Consider the following 24,746-nt stretch of genomic DNA (forward strand, 5'->3'; position numbering starts at 1 on the left):
AAGTTCGTCACGGACCCATTCATTATAGTAATATGGCTGCGGCTGTTGGTTGGATGCTAGCAGCACACATCATTTGTATATTGGACAATTATGAACACCTGCAAACCACACTATAAAACACACTCCATTTCAGACCATGATCCTTTGCCATCACACTGCAGCAGACCATTTCCCCAGTAGAACTTGCAACATAGGAGATCGTTTTTTTCTGTCTTTCGCTCCTGTATTTTTTGATAATATATTTTTGGCTATCCCACATTTGTTTGAGCACTATTTGTTTTAACAAATAATCACAATGGCAGGGAGGAAAAATCCACGTTTCACAGAGGGAGAGTTGTCTGTCATGTTGAATGAAATCATTAGAGTAGAGCTACACTTGTTTGGAGCATAAGTACAAACTACAACCATCTCTCAGAAAAGTCAAATGTGGTCGAGAATAGTTGACAAAGTGGATGCTATAACAAACCTGTGCACACAGGAGGAGATTAGGAAGAGATGGGATGACTTGTAGGGGAGAGTGCATTTCCTGGCCTCCCAGCATCACCTGATGGCCCAGAGGACTCGTGGTGGTTCTCCCAGCCACCTTACAACTCTTTCCCTGAGAAGAGAAGGCCTGGTGGAGTGGAAACTGGTAAGTTGCTCTTAGCAATGTCTCAACAATCACAAATGGAGCTCTGCCCTTAAGTTAGATGTTTAGAATGGTCCAACACCCTATCAAACCAGATATGTCTAAACGTGACTCCACAAAATATTGTGTTTCTTGCCAATTACTAGCATCATAGTTGCATTTATCTCCTTAGCAATGTTCAATACGTTTAGTCAGATTTTGTGTTGTTCAACATGGATTATCCCTTGCATTTGCTTAGTCCCTTGCTTTCTACCAACGTATGTTGTCGTTTTTCCAGAAACAGGTCAAAAATTCCAGCCATTTGCACTTGAAGGTAAACTGCTTGCAAGTGATGTTTTAAACTATTCACATCATACCCATATGTTAATAACACACACCTCCGCACTCAGAAAGCCCATATATAAATCAGTCTTTCAGTTGAAAACAGTTGCAAAATGAGGTCCATCGAGTGATCAACGTTCCTTAACCACAGCCATTGTACTCAGTTGGATGAACATCTTTGTATAAGCAAGCCAACACGTGTTTCTTCACAACAAGTGACTTTTTCAAGCCTCAAAGCAAAGGCGCGGTCCGGAAAGTACCAGATTTGATCACTGCTGTTCCGTAGTACAAATTAACCATGTGTTGACCCAGGAAAGCTGGCACACACACTTGAGATATACAAATCCAGTAAGCAGACAACTTGAACTTTGATGGGAAGGAAGTTCTTCCGATTTCGGTAGATCTGTTCCCTTGCGTGTGGTGGCACCAAGGCAATATGTGTGCCATCTATTGCTCCAGCCTCATGTAGTAGTCCACCCAAAGCATAACATTTTCTCTTCCTGGTGGCCAAATTCTTTTGTCATGGGAACTGGGTGTAGCTAATGATGTGTCTCAGCATGAAAGAAAGGACTTCTTGTAGCACACCACTGAAAGTTGGTTAGGACATGCTCCAAGATACTGCCACAGTGTATTGAAAAGAGCCAGTGGCCACAAAAAAAAGTACTGCCATAAGTTTCAATGTTGGTGTTATTGCTGTTGTATTCCTATTGTGAGGCAGAACATGCTCCAGCTGGTGACACAAATCAGCAGAAGTTGCCTATTAAACCCAAACCTTTTAATAACATCCCTTTCCTCTATGGTGGCAAGGTCTGCAAATGGCCTAAAGACCTGAGGCCATTATCTCCTAGCCATGCCTGGGTTCAAAGGTATGCATGTATGGAAAAAAAAATACCAGCTTAAATGACCACATCACACTTTGATGATCAACACACTTGTTAAGTTTTGGCAACATTAGGAATGTCATTCTGTCATACATGTACACACACATTGTTATCAAATGTTTTGAATTTCAAAACATTTTTTTTTTTTTTTTTTAATTATGTGCAACTAATGCATTTGAAACGTATTACTTCCACTTAATTATTTTTAACTAAATACCTCCCCTTGGCACTATCGATGTCAAACACTCACGGTTCACTTTATAATGTGTTATATCTTGCCAAAAACAGTGTTGTTCATATCTGACATTTGTATAGAAACTAGCCTCCATTTTTAGTGCTGGTGACACACTAACAATTTAAAAATAAACAGCTGCTTGATGTTGCTGTCAGGACATTGGCTCCCCCGTCGGAGGAAGTTGACAGGACAGTAGGTGGAACAGTCAGTGACAGACCCCTCCATAGGCTAACTTGTGTGATGGCTATGCATGAAAGCCAATGGCTGTGTCTATCTCCGTCAAGTATTGCGTCCACTGTGTACTTATATGCGACATATTGATAAAAAGCTCACTTGCCTCTTAACAATGCAGCCAACAGGACCTCCTCATTTCTTTGTCGCTGTTACTGTCCTCTGTGAGCCAGGATGCTGGGCAAAGCAGGTGACAGGGGCTCTACCTTTTCCCCTGAGGAGCTGGAGCTCCTCGCCAGGGAGGTCCTGTCCCCCTGGAGCCAGCTGTATGGGACCCCAGAGGAACAGGTACATGTTTGAGAGGGAAATGTTTGCCAAGTAACTTGTTTCCTCTTTGTCCACAGGCTATTTGGTCCCTTTTTGTTCATGACTGATGTGTTGTGATTGGAGGGCAGTGAACTGAATGATTTAGCTAGGTACAGGGTGTTATTTGAGGATGTTAGAAATGTCTGTACATTAAAATGAAAAGTCACCTGTGAGAATTAGCTGAGTTTTCAGTGCATATTGCTCACAATTCCAGGTTTAATGAGATACAATTCAGGCCCTTTACTTCCAGTGGCTAGTAGGCACTGTGCCACTAACGTAGGTTGAAACATACGGCCTAGGTCAAAAGGGTAGAAATCTGAAGTAGATTTGTCAGAGTTCTGGAGTTGCCTGATGCTGTTCTGTCAAGTGAATGTACAGGCCATTAATGGGAATTTGATTTATTTATTGTTTTAAACATGTCATGGTGCCAATATGGGGAAAGGGGTTGCCTGTGCTGCCAGTCTAAATGATACAGGCTCACAATCAGCAATGCAAGTATGTCCCATTACTACACACACACACGTATTCATACATCACCCAAAAGCCTGCTTTCACTGACACATGGCGGCCCTCCATACTGCCCTTAGTCACTGTACGTAGTGCAAACCATAGTATCTGACTCCTAGAAGGTTAAGCATGAAGCCAATGTTGCTGTGTGTGTGGTTATGTGCACATAATATACAGGTTGTTTAGCCTTTAGTAGCTCATAATGAGTTGGACTAATCTGCATTGGGTCTATGTGACAAGTTTCTTATCCCTGCCTTATATAGTGTTTGTGTACTGTATTGGTAACATGACATGAAAATGTTGAGGCTACTAACAGAACACTGCAAATTAGTATTTCTGAGGAACTTTGAAATGTTTGTAGCTAATCTGTACTGCCTGGGAATGGTTGTGAGAGATGCTACTAAATTGTGTGACCGCACTACTGAGAACCAAAATCACTCAAAACCTCTTTTGTTGCCATTCGTTCTCATCCATACAGGTCAACAAACATTAGAAGCGGGACATTTGGAAGGCCATCAAGAAGAATGAATGGACCCCTAGGGGTCTTCAAGTGGCACAGCATGCATTGCAGTAAGAGGTTGGAGGAGCTCTGATGTGGACCAGGAAGTGAGTGCAAGTCCAGCTTGGGCTGGCCTCCCAAAGAGGCAAGCCCATGCACCACAGCCTGACACCACTAATGGTCCACATCCTTGAGCTGGCCTACCCGGAGCTTGATGAGCAGTTGAGGGCCCAAAAGCAGCATCAAGGGGGTGAGTTATTGTATTTAGCTATTTTTGTTGTTTAACCTTTTTAATTTACTGCATTGTAGTTTGGGGTCAACATGACAGTTGGCACACATCCAACGCAGGCGGGGATTTCTGAAGGTGTAAGTTTATCAGACAGTGCCTGATGCTGTGTTTGGAATGTATTTTTGTGCCAAAGTTTGTCATAAGATTCCTCATCACAATCCAAGTACTATCTAGAGCAGACACATGGCAGCATGCCAAAAAAGGGGTACATGCATTTTCTCCATGTTATTAGGGACATTTGTACCAAACATGCCCCATTTGAGGATTGGGTCAGCTGTGATGCTCCATCAGGTAATGTAGGCCCTATTACCGGTGACATGGCAAAGTAAGCACTTGTGAGACAGTTGCAGGTTCATACTTTACATTGGTAAGTTTGTCCAGTGAAAATATGGTCATGAGCAAATGCACCAAAAGGATTGTAAACATGTGTACAATGACACCATTCTATATATGAAAGGTGTTTCAGAAATCCTCCAATAGCAAAAATCATTCATTTCATGTAGACAGTAACATGTTGCCCTGAATCCCCAGTCCTTCCCAAATGTGCATGTGAGCCAGTCTGTGTCAATCAACATGACTTTTCATGCAAGAATGCATTGATTGGAACTGTGAGAAAGTAGCCTCTTTCTAGCCTTGTTACCCCCACTTTGGGCCTGTCTGTGAGTGTATGTCAGGGTGTTTTCACTGTCTCACTGGTATCCTGCTTGCCAGGGCCCAGTGCTCATAGTGAAAACCCTATGTTTTCAGTATGTTTGTTATGTGTCACTGGGACCCTGCTAGTCAGGACCCCAGTGCTCATAAGTTTGTGACCTATAGGTATGTGTTCCCTGTGTGATGCCTAACTGTCTCACTGAGGCTCTGCTAACCAGAACCTCAGTGGTTATGCTCTCTCTTTACAAATTGTCACTAACAGGCTAGTGACCAATTTTACCAATTTACATTGGCTTACTGGAACATCCTTATAATTCCCTAGTATATGGTACTGAGGTACCCAGGGTATGGGGGTTCCAGGAGATCCCTATGGGCTGCAGCATTTCTTTTGCCACCCATAGGGAGCTCTGACAATTCTTACACAGGCCTGCCACTGCAGCCTGAGTGAAATAACGTCCACGTTATTTCACAGCCATTTTACACTGCACTTAAGTAACTTATAAGTCACCTATATGTCTAACCTTTACCTGGTAAAGGTTGGGTGCTAAGTTACTTAGTGTGAGGGCACCCTGGCACTAGCCAAGGTGCCCCCACATTGTTCAGGGCCAATTCCCCGGACTTTGTGAGTGCGGGGACACCATTACACACGTGCACTACATATAGGTCACTACCTATATGTAGCTTCACAATGGTAACTCCGAATATGGCCATGTAATATGTCTATGATCATGGAATTGCCCCCTCTATACCATCCTGGCATAGTTGGCACAATCCCATGATCCCAGTGGTCTGTAGCACAGACCCTGGTACTGCCAAACTGCCTTTCCCGGGGTTTCACTGCAGCTGCTGCTGCTGCCAACCCCTCAGACAGGCATCTGCCCTCCTGGGGTCGAGCCAGGCCTGGCCCAGGATGGCAGAACAAAGAACTTCCTCTGAGAGAGGGTGTTACACCCTCCCCCTTTGGAAAATGGTGTGAAGGCAGGGGAGGAGTAGCCTCCCCCAGCCTCTGGAAATGCTTTCTTGGGCACAGATGTGCCCAATTCTGCATAAGCCAGTCTACACCGGTTCAGGGGATCCCTTAGCCCTGCTCTGGCGCGAAACTGGACAAAGGAAAGGGGAGTGACCACTTCCCTGACCTGTACCTCCCCTGGGAGGTGCCCAAAGCTCCTCCAGTGTGCTCCAGACCTTTGCCATCTTGGAAACAGAGGTGCTGCTGGCACACTGGACTGCTCTGAGTGGCCAGTGCCACCAGGTGACGTCAGAGACTCCTTGTGATAGGCTCCTTCAGGTGTTGCTAGCCTATCCTCTCTCCTAGGTAGCCAAACACTCTTTTCTGGCTATTTAGGGTTTCTGTCTCTTGGGATTCCTTAGATAACGAATGCAAGAGCTCATCCGAGTTCCTCTGCATCTCTCTCTTCACCTTCTGCCAAGGAATCGACTGCTGACCGCGCTGGAAGCCTGCAAAACTGCAACATAGTAGCTAAGACGACTACTGCAACTCTGTAACGCTGATCCTGCCGCCTTCTCGACTGTTTTCCTGGTGGTGCATGCTGTGGGGGTAGTCTGCCTCCTCTCTGCACTAGAAGCTCCGAAGAAATCTCCCGTGGGTCAACGGAATCGTCCCCCTGCAACCGCAGGCACCAAAAAGCTGCATTACCGGTCCCTTGGGTCTCCTCTCAGCACGACGAGCGAGGTCCCTCGAATCCAGCAACTCTGTCCAAGTGACTTCCACAGTCCAGTGACTCTTCAGTCCAAGTTTGGTGGAGGTAAGTCCTTGCCTCACCTCGCTAGACTGCATTGCTGGGAACTGCAACTTTTGCAGCTACTCCGGCCCCTGTACACTTTCGGCGGAAATCCTTTGTGCACAGCCAAGCCTGGGTCCACGGCACTCTAACCTGCATTGCACGACTTTTTTAAGTTGGTCTCCGGCGACGTGGGACTCCTTTGTGTAACTTCGGGTGAGCACCATTTCACGCATCCTCGTAGTGCCTGTTTCTGGCACTTCTCCGGGTGCTACCTGCTGCTAAGAGGGCTCCTTGTCTTGCTTGACGTCCCCTCTACCTCCTGGTCCAATTTGCGACCTCCTGGTCCCTCCTGGGCCACAGCAGCGTCCAAAAACGCTAACCGCACGATTTGCAGCTAGCAAGGCTTGTTGGCGTTCTTTCGGCGGGAAAACACTTCTGCACGACTCTACAAGGCGAGAGGGATCCGTCCTCCAAAGGGGAAGTCTCTAGCCCTTTGCGTTCCTGCAGAAACCACAGCTTCTTCTGTCCAGTAGAAGCTTCTTTGCACCCGCAGCTGGCATTTCCTGAGCATCTGCCCATCTCTGACTTGCTTGTGACTTTTGGACTTGGTCCCCTTGTTCCACAGGTACCCCAGATTGGAAATCCAGCGTTGTTGCACTGTTGGTTTGTGTCTTTCCTGCCTTATTCCCCTATCACGACTTCTTTGTCCTTTAGGGAACTTTAGTGCACTTTGCACTCACTTTTCAGGGTCTTGGGGTGGGCTATTTTTCTAACCATCACTATTTTCTAATAGTCCCAGTGACCCTCTACAAGGTCACATAGGTTTGGGGTCCATTCGTGGTTCGCATTCCACTTTTGGAGTATATGGTTTGTGTTGCCCCTATCCCTATGTGTCCCCATTGCATCCTATTGTAACTATACATTGTTTGCACTGTTTTCTAAGACTATACTGCATATTTCTGGTATTGTGTATATATATCTTGTGTATATTTCCTATCCTCTCACTGAGGGTACACTCTGAGATACTTTGGCATATTGTCATAAAAATAAAGTACCTTTATTTTTAGTATAACTGTGTATTGTGTTTTCTTATGATATTGTGCATATGACACTAAGTGGTACTGTAGTAGCTTCACACGTCTCCTAGTTCAGCCTAAGCTGCTCTGCTAAGCTACCACTATCTATCAGCCTAAGCTGCTAGACACCCTATACACTAATAAGGGATAACTGGGCCTGGTGCAAGGTGCAAGGTGCAAGTACCTCTAGGTACTCACTACAAGCCAGTCCAGCCTCCTACATTGGTTGTGCAGCGGTGGGATAAGTGCTTTGAGACTACTTACCACTCTTGTCATTGTACTTTTCATAAGAGAAAAATATACAAAACAAGTTCAGTGTATATACACATAACCAAAAAGTTTTGCATTTCCTCTTTTCACTCTTTTCTAAGTGCTGAAAAGTACTTCTAACTTTCTAAAAAGTTCTAAAAAGTTGTAAAAGTTTTTTTTTCTCTGTCTTTCTAAAAGCTCTGACAAACTTTTTTCTCTTTTTCTATCACTTTTACTCTCTCTAAAAATGTCTGGCACAGGCCAAAATGTTGATCTGTCCAAACTTGCATATGATCACCTTAGCTGGAAAGGAGCAAGGAGTCTCTGCATAGAGAGAGGTTTGAGTGTAGGGAAGAATCCTTCCTTGGAATTGTTACTTAACATGCTTAGAGAACAGGATAAGGCTAGAAGTGCCCCATCTGTTGAAAAAGTAGCTAATGGTTCCCAATCTGATCCAGGGACTCCCCCAGGAAAAGATTCAGGAAAGAAACTTCCTAGCCTGCCCATTACTAGACAGTCAAGCATAGTTGGTAATGATGAAGAGCCACACCATACAAATAGTGTTGTCTCACATCATAGCAAAAGCATTTATTCTCACCACAGTGGTACTGATGTTTCTGTTAGCCAAGCTGTTAGGGTGCCCTCTGTAAGGGACAGGTCTCCTTCTGTCCATTCTCACCATACTTCTGTTTCAAGGCATGTCCCTCCCACCCACCCTGATGACAGATTGTTAGAAAGGGAACTCAATAGATTGAGAGTGGAACAAACCAGACTGAAGCTCAAGAAGCAACAGCTGGATTTGGATAGACAGACTTTAGAAGTAGAGAAGGAGAGACAGAAACTGGGTTTAGAAACCCATGGTGGCAGCAGCAGTATTCCCCATAGTCATCCTGCAAAAGAGCATGATTCCAGGAATCTGCACAAGATAGTTCCCCCTTATAAGGAGGGGGATGACATTAACAAGTGGTTTGCTGCACTTGAGAGGGCCTGTGCTGTACAGGATGTCCCTCAAAGGCAGTGGGCTGCTATCCTATGGCTATCATTTAGTGGAAAAGGTAGGGATAGGCTCCTTACTGTGAAAGAAAATGAAGCTAATGATTACAAAGTTCTTAAGAATGCACTCCTGGATGGTTATGGCTTAACCACTGAACAATACAGGATAAAGTTCAGTGAGACCAAAAAGGAGTCTTCACAAGACTGGGTTGATTTCATTGACCATTCAGTGAAGGCCTTGGAGGGGTGGTTACATGGAAGTAAAGTTACTGATTATGACAGCCTGTATAACTTGATCCTGAGAGAGCATATTCTTAATAATTGTGTGTCTGATTTGTTGCACCAGTACCTGGTAGACTCTGATCTGACCTCTCCCCAAGAATTGGGAAAGAAGGCAGACAAATGGGTCAGAACAAGGGTGAACAGAAAAGTTCATACAGGAGGTGAGAAAGATGGCAATAAGAAGAAAGATGGTGAAAAATCTCAAGATAAGCATGGGGATAAGGGTAAAACCAAAGATCCCACTTCAAATCTTAAACACTCTTCAGAGGGTGGGGATAAAACAAATTCTTCTTCTTCTTCTCAACCCACACACATTAAAAAGCCTTGGTGCTTTGTGTGTAAAAACAGAGGCCATAGGCCAGGGGATACGTCCTGTCCAGGTAAACCCCCTGAGCCTACCACCACTAATACATCAAGCTCTAGTGCCCCTAGCAGTAGTGGTACTAGTGGTGGGACTGCTGGCAACAGTCAAGCAAAGTGTGTAGTTGGGTTCACTTATGGGTCCATCATAGAAACTGGGGTAGTCAGTCCCAAGACAGTTTCTGTCACACCTAGTGGCATTGGCCTTGCCACACTGGCTGCTTGTCCCCTTACAATGGATAAGTACAGGCAGACAGTTTCAATAAATGGTGTTGAGGCCTTGGCCTACAGGGACACAGGTGCCAGTATCACTTTGGTGACTGAAAACGTAGTGCCTCCTGAACAACACATCATTGGACAACAGTATAAGATTATTGATGTCCATAACTCCACTAAGTTTCTTCCCTTAGCTATAATTCAGTTTAGTTGGGGTGGAGTTACTGGCCCTAAGCAGGTGGTGGTATCACCTAGCTTACCTGTAGACTGTCTCTTAGGTAATGACCTAGAGGCCTCAGGTTGGGCTGATGTAGAGTTTTATGCCCATGCAGCCATGCTGGGCATCCCAGAGGAATTGTTTCCTCTCATTTCTACTGAAATGAAAAAGCAAAGGAGAGAAGGCCTGAAAACTCAGGATCCCTCTCCATCAACAGGTAAAAAGGGTATCACATTATCCCCTAACCACCCTGCCATTCAGGATACCATTCCTGTGGTGGGAGAAACCTCTCCTGGGGTGGCACCTGTTCCAAGGGAAGCATCAGCTGGCAAAGCTGTACTCCCTGAGGTAGAAGTACCTCTCTGTGGGATAACTAACATTGGTGAGAAAAAGAGCACCATTTTAGTTAACATGGAGCATCCCTCCAACCCTCCCAGAGAAACTTTAGTGCAGAAACTCTGCACTGCCTCACAACACTTAGGACAGCATCCCTGCCCTAGTGTGGAGCTGATAGGACAGCATCCCTGCCCTGCTCCAACCCAAGAGAAACAGCATCCCTGTTCTCTCTTCCAGCCATATGGACAAAGTTTTTGCCCAGCTATGGCTTTTCTGAGACAGCATCCCTGTCTGGCATTTCCATCACTACAAATAGGTTCAGTGGACAATTCCCACTGCTCTAAACTAAAACTTACTGATAGAAACTCTGAAAATACATCTTCACATTGTTGCTTAGCTAAAAAACTTCAAACAGGGTGGTTTACATCCCCACAGGGAAGTAACCATATAGTGGATGATAAAGGGAGTAACCAGTCTATTGCAGAGCTACTCTCTACTTATCACCACTTAGACAATAAAGTCTCAACTGGCCAAGGTTAGCCTTATTGTCCTTCGTTTGGGGGGGGGGTTGTGTGAGAAAGTAGCCTCTTTCTAGCCTTGTTACCCCCACTTTGGGCCTGTCTGTGAGTGTATGTCAGGGTGTTTTCACTGTCTCACTGGTATCCTGCTTGCCAGGGCCCAGTGCTCATAGTGAAAACCCTATGTTTTCAGTATGTTTGTTATGTGTCACTGTGACCCTGATAGTCAGGACCCCAGTGCTCATAAGTTGGTGACCTATAGGTATGTGTTCCCTGTGTGATGCCTAACTGTCTCACTGAGGCTCTGCTAACCAGAACCTCAGTGGTTATGCTCTCTCTTTACAAATTGTCACTAACAGGCTAGTGACCAATTTTACCAATTTACATTGGCTTACTGGAACATCCTTATAATTCCCTAGTATATGGTACTGAGGTACCCAGGGTATTGGGGTTCCAGGAGATCCCTATGGGTTGCAGCATTTCTTTTGCCACCCATAGGGAGTTCTGACAATTCTTACACAGGCCTGCCACTGCAGCCTGAGTGAAATAACGTCCACTTTATTTCACAGCCATTTTACACTGCACTTAAGTAACTTATAAGTCACCTATATGTCTAACCTTTACCTGGTAAAGGTTGGGTGCTAAGTTACTTAGTGTGAGGGCACCCTGGCACTAGCCAAGGTGCCCCCACATTGTTCAGGGCCAATTCCCCGGACTTTGTGAGTGCGGGGACACCATTACACATGTGCACTACATATAGGTCACTACCGATATGTAGCTTCACAATGGTAACTCCGAATATGGCCATGTAATATGTCTATGATCATGGAATTGCCCCCTCTATACCATCCTGGCATAGTTGGCACAATCCCATGATCCCAGTGGTCTGTAGCACAGACCCTGGTACTGCCAAACTGCCTTTCCCGCGGTTTCACTGCAGCTGCTGCTGCTGCCAACCCCTCAGACAGGCATCTGACCTCCTGGGGTCCAGCCAGGCATGGCCCAGGATGGCAGAACAAAGAACTTCCTCTGAGAGAGAGTGTTACACCCTCCCCCTTTGGAAAATGGTGTGAAGGCAGGGGAGGAGTAGCCTCCCCCAGCCTCTGGAAATGCTTTCTTGGGCACAGATGTGCCCAATTCTGCATAAGCCAGTCTACACCGGTTCAGGGGACCCCTTAGCCCTGCTCTGGCGCGAAACTGGACAAAGGAAAGGGGAGTGACCACTCCCCTGACCTGTACCTCCCCTGGGAGGTGCCCAGAGCTCCTCCAGTGTGCTCCAGACCTCTGCCATCTTGGAAACAGAGGTGCTGCTGGCACACTGGACTGCTCTGAGTGGCCAGTGCCACCAGGTGACGTCAGAGACTCCTTGTGATAGGCTCCTTCAGGTGTTGCTAGCCTATCCTCTCTCCTAGGTAGCCAAACCCTCTTTTCTGGCTATTTAGGGTCTCTGTCTCTTGGGATTCCTTAGATAACGAATGCAAGAGCTCATCCGAGTTCCTCTGCATCTCTCTCTTCACCTTCTGCCAAGGAATCGACTGCTGACCGCGCTGGAAGCCTGCAAAACTGCAACATAGTAGCTAAGACGACTACTGCAACTCTGTAACGCTGATCCTGCCGCCTTCTCGACTGTTTTCCTGGTGGTGCATGCTGTGGGGGTAGTCTGCCTCCTCTCTGCACTAGAAGCTCTGAAGAAATCTCCCGTGGGTCGACGGAATCGTCCCCCTGCAACCGCAGGCACCAAAAAGCTGCATTACCGGTCCCTTGGGTCTCCTCTCAGCACGACGAGCGAGGTCCCTCGAATCCAGCAACTCTGTCCAAGTGACTCCAACAGTCCAGTGGCTCTTCAGTCCAAGTTTGGTGGAGGTAAGTCCTTGCCTCACCTCACTAGACTGCATTGCTGGGAACCGTGACTTTTGCAGCTACTCCGGCCCCTGTGCACTTCTGGCGGAAATCCTTTGTGCACAGCCAAGCCTGGGTCCACGGCACTCTAACCTGCATTGCACGACTTTCTAAGTTGGTCTCCGGCGACGTGGGACTCCTTTGTGTAACTTCGGGTGAGCACCGTTTCACGCATCCTCGTAGTGCCTGTTTCTGGCACTTCTCCGGGTGCTACCTGCTTCTAAGAGGGCTCCTTGTCTTGCTCGACGTCCCCTCTACCTCCTGGTCCAATTTGCGACCTCCTGGTCCCTCCTGGGCCACAGCAGCGTCCAAAAATGCTAACCGCACGATTTGCAGCTAGCAAGGCTTGTTGGTGTTCTTTCGGCGGGAAAACACTTCTGCACGACTCTACAAGGCGAGAGGGATCCGTCCTCCAAAGGGGAAGTCTCTAGCCCTTTGCATTCCTGCAGAAACCGCAGATTCTTCTGTCCAGTAGAAGCTTCTTTGCACCCACAGCTGGCATTTCCTGGGCATCTGCCCATCTCCGACTTGCTTGCGACTTTTGGACTTGGTCCCCTTGTTCCACAGGTACCCCAGATTGGAAATCCAGCATTGTTGCACTGTTGGTTTGTGTCTTTCCTGCCTTATTCCCCTATCACGACTTCTTTGTCCTTTGGGGAACTTTAGTGCACTTTGCACTCACTTTTCAGGGTCTTGGGGTGGGCTATTTTTCTAACCCTCACTATTTTCTAATAGTCCCAGCGACCCTCTACAAGGTCACATAGGTTTGGGGTCCATTCGTGGTTCGCATTCCACTTTTGGAGTATATGGTTTGTGTTGCCCCTATCACTATGTGTCCCCATTGCATCCTATTGTAACTATACATTGTTTGCACTGTTTTCTAAGACTATACTGCATATTTCTGGTATTGTGTATATATATCTTGTGTATATTTCCTATCCTCTCACTGAGGGTACACTCTGAGATACTTTGGCATATTGTCATAAAAATAAAGTACCTTTATTTTTAGTATAACTGTGTATTGTGTTTTCTTATGATATTGTGCATATGACACTAAGTGGTACTGTAGTAGCTTCACACGTCTCCTAGTTCAGCCTAAGCTGCTCTGCTAAGCTACCATTATCTATCAGCCTAAGCTGCTAGACACCCTATACACTAATAAGGGATAACTGGGCCTGGTGCAAGGTGCAAGTACCTCTAGGTACTCACTACAAGCCAGTCCAGCCTCCTACAGGAACAGACAGGAATGTGTATGCATTGGTGACAGAGTTACACGTAGTCCAAATGACATGTAAGTATCTTTAATTATGTCCAGATGGGAAAGCCATGATGGTGACCAAAGTGATGCTTGAAAAGACGAATGCAGATGGAAGGTTCCATCACATAGATGTTGGTGTATCCCATCTTAATGAGTCAATATCCGGCACAAAACATGCCTCTTTTGGATATGTTGAAAAGTTTTGCTTTGTACTGCAGTGGTTTAGGAATGTATCCTGGGATTTGTATTTACTAATGCTGTCAAAGTCATTTGGCATGCAGAGTAATACAAGTGGATGAGACGGGACAAAAGGCATATAAGGTATAGGAGTTAGCATTTCTAGACTGTGAGCAGATGGTTTGTAGAATTCTTCCCGCATACATGAGGTAGTCATGATAAAGAATCCAAGTTTGAGTGCCTTGAAGCTAGAGTAATCTGTAGACTTGGCAATGTTTTCCTGACCAAAGTTCAGGTTAAACTCCATTTACACAGATACCCTCAAAATGTTAGATCTGTTTTGACAGCATCATCTGGGCAAGGCCAAGGTGCCAGCGACCGCATTGGCAGAGAAGGAGCTGGGCACTGTGGCCCTGGTGCAGACACCTCCGACACCGAGGGACACAGTGCCACTGAGAGTGAGGAGACTGGCACGGAGGCCACAAGTGACTCATCATCTTCCTCGGAGGCCTCCACAGACAACCAGTCCCTAGTGGTGGTGGACACTAGCGTGACTACTCCATCTGCATCATTGTCTGCCACCCACATTCCAATCGCCAACATCCCTCTTGCTCCCCCCAGTTGGCCATAGCCGTTCCTGTGAAAAGGGGTGATGTCACCTTTACTGCAGGCACCTCCCTCTACCCTGATCTCCCAGGCTGTGCTCAGTCTGGAGGCTGTTGATCTTTTGAGGACTATCGCTCTAGGCTAGACCACACTTTTGAATGCCATCCTGGGGCTTGCTGGTCAGAATACTCAGATGCTGACTTACCTGGATGGCATTCACTGTGCCCTTTCTGGCTTACAGCGGTCACTCCAGGGACTGGCCTCCTCATTATCCGAGCCTCCCTCCCATCCCAACCTCATACCCCAATTCCCACCCCTTCCCCAACCCATCCCAAATCCCTCTTCCCAGCCCTATCCAGAGCACCTGAACACCCTTACATGCACCCTCTCCAACACCCACAAGCAGCACATCCCCACACAGACACACATGCAGACACCACACAAACCACCACCATAATCACAAGCATGCCCACAGATAACATTCCCACCACGACACAAACACCCACACTCACCACAAGCACACCTGCGGACACCACACTCACCATGACACAGACATCTGCACTCACCACCAGCACACCTGCAGAAACAACACCCACTACTACACAAACATCCACACATACCACCAGCACACCAGCAGTCACAATACTCACCACTCCACAAACACAGACACATAACACCACCACACCTGCAGTCATGACACCACCACGACACACACATGCACCTGCACACCCACAGACACCACAACCACACACAGCACCGCCACAACAGACACATCTACATACACACATACTGAACACAAATACACAACAGACACCTAGTAAAAAACAAAAAGCAAAACATACACCAGATACACCAGACCCCGGCACCCCCACCATCAACTGACACATTGACAGTAGCCAACGACACTCCTTCTACCTCCGAACTCCAACTCCATCTCAGTCAACCTACCTCTTTCCCCAAGGAGGACCTTATGTTTGCTCTGTCCCTGATCCCTTCCTCATTTCAGACTATCCCTCCCAAACCTCAGACCACCCCACCAAAACATCTTTGTACCCTCTCAACACACTCATTTCACATCCCAACCCACCCTACCCAAACCCCAAACCACCCCTTCCAAACCCAAGTGCCCCAACACCTAGTAACATCATTGAGGTGCCTGCTCTCTGACCCATAGATGCCCCTTCCAGAGGAGGTGTATTTTGACAGTGACATTAGGAGGCGGGTTGTGGGCATGCCACCCATGCTATGGATGAATAGCCTAGTGCTTTTGTTTGTCTCTTTGCTCTATTCCTGATTTTACTTATGAGAGAGTTATCTTATTTATATAAAAATATTTTTATTTTGAAAAATCCTTGGTCCTGGCCTTATTTTATGATTGTTACTAATTGTTTGCTGACGATGTTATTTCTGCTAATGTGTGTGCCATGCACTTACTCTCATTTGTGACAGTGACAAGCACAGGTTGTATATTTTAGAAAATGTTATAATGCATACATTAGTGTTGTACACCTGTGATGGACCTGTCACATTTGGTGCAAGCATTCATCTTGTTACTGTACATTTACCTGAAAATTATATCTGTTTCTGTTATTGTGACTGGAGAATGCATGTGTGTTTACATTGGAATGATGTGTCAATAGTATGCACATATGCATTACACCAGGAAACTGGCACTTCACAGTTAAATGACATCGAATGTTTGTCATATATAGCAAAACATCAAGGGGACATGTGACCTTCATACATCTCTTCCATGTTTGCTCTTTAGAGTTAAGTTTGGTAGTACATTCTGTCGACATACACTTGTAGCAGGTTATAGTGGAATTGCTACATTATCATGGGATTCAGTAGTTCCTCCAAGGTATACTGTTTATCGTTATGATTTTGAATTAATTGGGAATTTATTACACACGCTTGAATGGACACATTTTTATTTGTGATTGCTGTGACTTTTTGTGTAGGTGTCCATTGCCATGAAGGCAGTTAGTACCAGATTGTTGGGTGCTACTAATGTCTTGAGGTGTGTTCTGATACAATTTTCTAAGTACAACATTACACACACATATGTATTGTGCGTCATTATGGTGTTGTTAGCCAAACTTTTTTACACATGCACAAGTCCAGTTCTACTGTACCACAACAATTCAGAGGATGTCAGGTATAACAGTGATTTACCTTCCCTTCCGGTGATGACAGGGCTGATCTTCTTCTTGATCCAGGAGCAGCAGCAATGCAGGACTTGTATGACTGGGTTCATGGTGGCAGGAAATGGAGGCAAAAAAGGTGACTTTCGTCCTTTTATCCCCCCATCAGCCAACTCAGGTGTTGAGGTTTAGCCGCTACAGTTGCATCAGTGGGAATGCACATTGTGATTGGCTTGGCATGAAAATGGGCTGGTTTCCCACTGCTAGCCACTTTAACCAATGGCGCTGTTGATGCGGGTGGAAATTCTTTGCGGTGACTCGCTCCCACTAACATCTAAATAGGGCAGACAGACCATCACGGCAGTGGACGGGTTTTCGATTGAACATGGACGGCAGCACCATTACCGCCAAGATCTGAATTAGGTCCTAAATCTTGGCCAAACTCGGTTACAGCCTAGGGCAATTGTAAAAGGAACTTAATTATTTGTTAAAATATTGTGATGTCATATCACAACCTAAAAATTGGAAATAATGGTTAAGAACAGCATACATAATTTTCATGTGAACAAGCTTACCCCCTTGTCTCTGCTGAATGGCCTTCAGCTCCCCAGGCAAGTCTTTGTTGGCCGTTGCCAGAACACACTGCATCATGAGGGTCAGTGACTGCTGCACTTGCAGTTTTTTCCTGGGAAGATGTTCCCAGTTTGTTCAGGGTGATGAAGCATGTGCACCACCACAGGTTCTCCCACCTTTTTCATGAAGTGAATGCTGCAGTGCTTGAAGACCCTCCCTACTAGTGCACTTGCATGGCAGTGACCTGCCAAGTCTTCTTGTTGTGGGGTCTGACTTACAGAGGAACATTTAAAAAAAAAAACATGTTTAGTTAAACAACACAAGTTCTCATACATACTTATATATATACAATTTCAGTTGTGCTGAGGTGCTGTGATTGGCCCCAGCATGTCCTACGAGTAGGACATTCCTTCAGTGCAGGCACCAGAGGGATTTTCATTTTTAATTTCAATTTGGGTTGTTTGGGAAGAGATTCCCCAGCAGTGTGATCCTTTTTTGTGGGGTTTGTAATGACAATTTGCATACATGGCATGCTGACATCCTTAAAGTGATAGTGATAGTGAAATGAGCCAAAGGCACATTGCTCATTTCACTTTTATTACATTGGAGCTCGGGCATTTCTCAGATACCTACGCAGCAATCTGAATGAGAGAGGTACTGTTGGAAACGGGAGAGCGTCCCCTTTCTGTTGATATCCCTCTCTAGTGGATCCCTGCGTGGGGCTAGCAGCAAGAAGGTGATCCCCAAGAGAGGAACCCATCAGGGACTCTTTTTGGAGAGGAAAGCAGCACCCCAGGCAATGGGCTCGTGACCCCACACCTCTTAGCACAAGTCTTTGTGCCCCACCAGGGGCAGATAGGAGGTCGGGATAGCAGCAAGGCCACTAGACACCAGGGACTATTTTTTTAATTGTAGAAAAGGATAAGCCTGTGTCCCATGGCCTAAAAGTATAAAAGGATGTGGGAGGTGGCTCACCTTGCCATCACCCCATGCTCCTAAATCAGAACGGGTGCATTAGTCTTCTTGTCTTTGTAACAGTGGCTTGGGGGTGTTTACCCAAAATCTGCCGCAAGGTGGACAGAAAGGCCCTTAGACACCACAGAAAAGTATTACCACAAATAAAAAAGGGGGTGTGGGTGGCTCACCCAGGAATTATGTTATGCTCCCACCCCAGAACAGATGCATCAGTCTTTCTGTCTGCCAGGAGTGGATTAAGGGTATTAACTTAAAATCTTTCCCCCAGGGAACAGAAAGGCCTGTAGAGACCAGGGATTTCAACATGGTGTCAAAATAAACCAAAGGCTAGGATGACCTACTCTGGCACCAAGCCAACACTCTTACCCCAGAATGGGCAATAAACTCTTTCTGCGTTCCTGGGGACTAAAGCAACAGCATCTATATGGCAAGAGGGGAAATTTTGATTCTGTTCTTTTGTTTTACATTTCTATAAAACATACCAGGGTCAATTTTGCTTCTTGCAGATGTTTTTTTAAACATTTTTACAACTAAAACCAGGGTCAATGAGAATCACTGTCCAGGACTCCCATTGACCCTGGTTTGATGCATGTATGTCCAGCCACCCTGTGCTCCCCTAGGTGTCTGGTTTTAAAAAATATGAAGCTTTGCTGGGTTTCCCTAGGTACTAGCTGAGCTAGGGCCCAAAATCCACAGCTGCCCACATTGCAAAAAAAGAGTATATTTTCAGTGGAAGAATGAGATGTGTCCAGGTTGTGGTGTGGGCCCTTTCTTGATATGGGCACTAGGTCTACCCACAGAAATGAGCTACCATTTTGTATTGGGAGACTTGGGGGAATGCTCAGTGGTAGGAAATTAGGCCCAGATGTAACAAAAAAGGCATTTGCGATTCAGAAATAGCGATTTTTAAGAAATTGCTATTTCTGATTTGCAAACTGCAATGTATCATATTTGCGATTCGGTAATAGCGATTTCTTAAAAATTGCGAATGCTATTACCGAATCGCAAATTGCGATATAGACCCCATTCGCACATAGGGGCCTGTAGGCCCGTATTTGCGAATTTTTTGCATTTCCCAAATTGCGAATTCCTAACTGGAATTCGCAATTTAGGAAATGCAAAACCGCAGGGTGCTGGGGGCCTAAGGCCCCCTCTGCTGCACCCCAAAAAAATATTTCAGGACATGTAAGGCTTACCCATGCCAAAGGGGCATGTGTGCGTTACATGTAAATTTTAAAAATGCATTCTTAATGCATTTTTAAAATTTGCACATGGTTACCACCAAGTTCAACTTGGTGGTAATAGCGATTCCTTAATGCCCAATTTGCATTAAGGAATTGCTTGTTACATGTGGTTTAGAAATCGCAAACAAGGATTCCTTATTTGCGATTTCTTATTTAGAGAATCGCAATTTGCGATTCTCTAAACAGGCTCGCAAATGTAAGGAATCGCTATTTTAGCGATTCCTTAAATTTGCGTTGCGAATGCCTTTCATAAATACTGAAAGGCATTTTTGCATTCGCAAACGGGCATTCGCACTGTTTGTGAATGCAAAATGGCTTGATACATCTGGCCCTTTGTGTCTCCAAGCAGAGCCCAGTAATTATTCTCACAAAAATAGCAGGAAAATGTGTGTTTTTTGACAATGTTTGCAAGGATTTCTCCTGGTGAGAGCCATGCAAATCATCTCTCCCTCGAAAAACCCCAGGTGGCTAATTTTCAAAAATATGCATGTTTTTTAGGTTTCTATGGGTGCTGGCTGAACTAGGACCTAAAGCTAACCACCTTGCAGAGATAAGGGCCGGTTTTCAGGGGACAAATGTGTTGTGACTAGGGGTAGGTGCAATTTTTAAATGAGCACAAAAGGTCAAACCTTGCTTCTGTCCCTTTGACTCCCCTTTGAGACACAAATGTTCTTGTCCCAGAGAGGGTTTCTAGAATATTCGTAACCCATGACTGGGATAGTAGCAGATATTACCGTCCGGTTGCCGCGATTGGTATGGTGTTATGTGTACAAACTTAACAAGCAACTCATCCCCTGCATACTAATTATTGACGCAACAGCACGGGTTAGGACATCCCTCTTCAGCTGGCCAGTTTCCCAGCACGCTTTCACCACAAACCCAATCCCTAATGCTATACTTGGTTCTCCAACATATAACACACTGAATCAAAGGCATCTTGTCTGACGTTAGTATGGCCATCGCCATGGCTTTGCCCCCCAAACTACAAACCACAGGAGCCCGCGCAGTGTCCCAGTGTCGGGGGCACAACCACAGCAATGGCCGTATTAGGGTCAGGCGGATTCCTTTGATTCAGTTTGTTAGAGATCCGAACACTACAGTTTCTTTCTCGTCCTTTATGTTGAAAATTGGAACCTGAACTAAAAGGGCACAGACAGACCGAGCAGAGCTTCAGTAATTGAGTTTGTTGTGAGAGCATGTGGGGTAACAGGCCAGCTGAACAGGGATGTCTTAACATGTACTATTTTTGTCCCTTTGTGCCATTAATTAGTGTTAGAAATGGGTTCTTTGGTTGGCAGTCAGGTTACCCCCTGTCCATGCAAGGACCCTCACTCTAGTCAGGGCAATGGAGAAACACACCTGGTTAACCCCTACTCACCCCCTTGGTAGCTTGGCACAAGCAGGAAGGTTTATCCCAGAAGCAATGTGTAAAGGATTTGTACCAACACACACAGTAATACAGTAAAAACACTACTAAATGGGCACCACACCAGTTTAGAAAAATAGGTCATATTTATTTGAATCAAACAAGAACAAGACGACAAAAATCCAACATACACAAGCCAAGCTTTGTATTTTCAAAAGAATAAGGCCCACATTATGACTTTCTCGGTCTATTCCGACGACAGCAGTGGTGACAGCGGCCAAGAGACTGGCGCGGAGGTGGTAATTCACCCGCCTTTTTATGAGTTACAAAAACAAAACTGCCAGAAAGCAGCCACAACAGAGAGGTGGTCCCAGACCCTTACCACCAGGCCAACAACAAACTGCCCTCCAAATTACGACCCACGAATCACCACAGCAGTCCATAAACAATAGTAATCCATTGGCAGTGCGGACCCCTGCGGTCGATTTTGCCACTCCACAACAACAGAAGCCAACATTGGCCAAATTGAAAAAACAACACCTGATACACACACACACCGTACACACCCACCAACAGCACTATAAGACACCCCCCACACAACCCACAATTTCTTTCAAATTCACAAATTCTGCTACACATTGCCAGCCCACTTATCCCTAGAACTGCACACACAAACCACAGGCACTTATACACCCTTCACGCATCACACACCACACATCATACTTCTACACCAAACACACACAACACTACTGCACTCAATCACTACTTCACAGGATCCCACATATTCACACACCCTGCACCCCCATCAAACACTCCACCCTCTGCATAACACACCCACGACATGGCATGTCTCCCAGTCACCCTATCTTCCTTCAACACACTCCATCCCAAACTTATACCCACTCCCTTAACCACCCTTATCAATTTCCCTTGCATGCTCAACCCACTAAAATAACACCTCTCCAACGTCATCATTCACACACATAAGTAATGCATGGTTACCACCGACCGCCAGGGTTGTAATGAGGGCCCAAATGTTTAAATCACGACACCCATCCCATAAGGAAACCCATCAATGCTGAACATATTTACACCTGGAACACCTGAGATGGCAATAGAAAACCAGGATATGGCAATTATATTTACTGCAAAATACATATATACAACATTACTTTTTAAATTAAAATATTCAATGAAATTGCTTTTGGCAATACAGTAAAAAATCATCGTCAACTGCCAATGCCATACCTGGTGAGCAAGCACCCTGCACTAATTCCCTGCCTTAGCCATATTAATATCTGAGGATGATATGAACAACTATCACACATTTCCACAGATACCCCAGCTAATGTCAGCCGGCAGGATGTGCCACGTCCACCCAGTCCTCTACCAGAAGAAGGCCCCAGTGATGACAGCTACTCTGAATGTCTGGATCTGGAAGATCTCCCTGCCCCATCTGGCACCACTGGTCAGTCAGACACCACAAGCATCACCCAGCCCACCCCAGAGCCCCCCACATCAGACTCCACTACAACAGCAGCCACCAACGTCCCCCAAACCTCTTTCCCCAGGACACATCAATCTACAGTGTGTCCACCTGTACAGGGACCAGAGTCAACACCTCCCAGGCAAGGCAAAGAAGGTCCTGGTGTAAGTGGGAGTGGGCACACATTTCAAGGGACACAGGCACAGGGGGCCAGGGCCAGTGGGAGAGCATCTGTGTGCCAAGGGATGGGCAAACCCTGGGATGTCACAAATCCTGGGAGCATACCAGAAATCACAGGACAGGATGGTCCAGGTACTCACCACCTTGCAGGAGAACCAGAGGCTGCAGATTGGACACCACCAGGAGGTCATGCAGCAGTTGCAGGCCCACAATGCCAACATGGCCTCCACTGCAGGGGTGCTCAGTGAAATTCCACCATCATGCATGAGTCCTCAACACACCAGTGGGCCCCTTCCACAAGCCAGAGTACTGAGCAGCCCTCTACATCTGCTGCAGCTAGTGGACTGGAGGCTCTGTCACAGGAATCACAGCCCACCAACACCCCTCCCTCTGTAGAAGAGGAACCACCCCGCAAACGTTCTCTGCGAGGCAACAATCTTACAGAGACTGTAGCCAAGACCAAAATCACTGCCAGGAAGTGAGCCTCTCCTACATGTCTCCCTTCTGTGCCACTGAGACACCTTTTTTACGTTGGACTGCAATTGCTCCCTTTTCCTATGGCCCCATGGATACTTGACCTGTGCTACAAACGAACTGGGCCACTACACTGATGATTTTGTCCACCATCACCCCACTCTATTGCACAATCCCTTCCTTTTTGTAGTTTAAATAAACACACTGAAAGACAACTGAAGGATTTGTACTTTTATTTTATCAATATGCAAAAGCTTGACTTTTATTTTCCTGTGCAAATGTAATGTAAAGTGTGAATCCATCTAAAGTACAGTCAGCTTGGGGTACACATTACCAGTGTAAGTGCTTGCCACAAGTCACCATCCACCAAACTGTGTTAAAGCAGTCTGTATGCATTCAATGAGTACACAGTAGTGACCACACCAACATCTGAAAAAAGGCTAACTTTTAGTGACATTCAAATTAGAAGTAAAGGGAAGTAAAGCAACATGAGCCTCTGTAACATAGCAGCCTACATTCATCTGGTAACATCAACTTAATATTATGCACTGCAATTAACTCCAAACACTAGTAGTGACAAGACACAGCTTTTGTAAGGGCCTTAGACAAGATACCACGGTTTTAGCTATACCATGTTCTCAGTAAGCCAATCCCTCCACTATAACACCTAGTCCAGGCCAAACTGTCAGGGACAATAAAATCACAGAGCGGTTGTGTAAGCACATTGAAGCTCACATTACATTCCCATCAACAAATGGTAAGTAAAGTAGGAAATGAGGACACAATTTGATGTGGGCATGTTTTTGAAACTGTAAAACAGCTGATACATAGCATAGGCAGAATAGGCTTTTTTTCCATAAATCATACAACTGACAACACTAACCACTGATGGAAAACTTTTAGGTTTCAATATGCACAGATTAGAGCTTTGTACATTATAGCTGCCACACAGCTCTTCAATAAAATAGTGGAAAGAACAGAACTACAGACTTATCTGACTGTCATTGGAAGTACTGGTGGATCAGATCTGTCCTGTTGTGCACATCATCCTCCTCCCCATCTTCATCACTGTCCTCAGTTTCCTCTGCTGGCACAGCTGCTTTGTCTCCCCCTCCTCCTGCAGTAATGGCACATGCCTTATGAGGGCCAAAATGGGAAGCATGCAGCAGGCCACGACTATCTGGCAGACCTTTACAGGAGAGTAGAGTTGGGATTCACCAGAAATATGTAGGCAGCTGAGCCCGGTTCTAGAAGCCCAAATGTTCTTTCTATCACTCTTCTGGTGCATCCATATGCCTCATTGTAGCGATTCTCATCCTCTGTCCTCGGATTCCTCACTGGGGTCAACAGCAAGGATAGGTTTGGGTTGCCGGAGTCACCTGGAAATAGTGAAAATCTCACATTACATGTGTACAGAGGACAACTTAAAGGTAATATATTGTGACATACATTGAATGAAAACATCATACTCACCACTGAGCCAGGCTCTCTCTCTCTGTAGTTGTGCCATCATCTGTGGGACACTGCTGTCCCTCCTTACGTAGGCATCATGTACAGATCCTGGAAACTTGGCAGTAACGTGAGAAATATACTGATCAGCAAGGCACACCATCTGCATATTATTGGAATGGTAACTCTTCCTATTTCTACACACCTGCTCATTTATTCTGGGAAGAACCAAAGCAATAAGGGTCCCATCAATGGCCCCAATCACATGTGGAATGTGTCCCGTTGTATAGAAAGCAGCCTGAACAGTGGCCAAATCCTCACTTTGGGGGGATGTGATACAGCTGTATATGTGTCTCAGCAAGGAATTCAGAACTT

The sequence above is a fragment of the Pleurodeles waltl genome, chromosome 4_1 (genome assembly GCF_031143425.1).
Source record: "Pleurodeles waltl isolate 20211129_DDA chromosome 4_1, aPleWal1.hap1.20221129, whole genome shotgun sequence".
NCBI classification, from domain to species: domain Eukaryota; kingdom Metazoa; phylum Chordata; class Amphibia; order Caudata; family Salamandridae; genus Pleurodeles; species Pleurodeles waltl.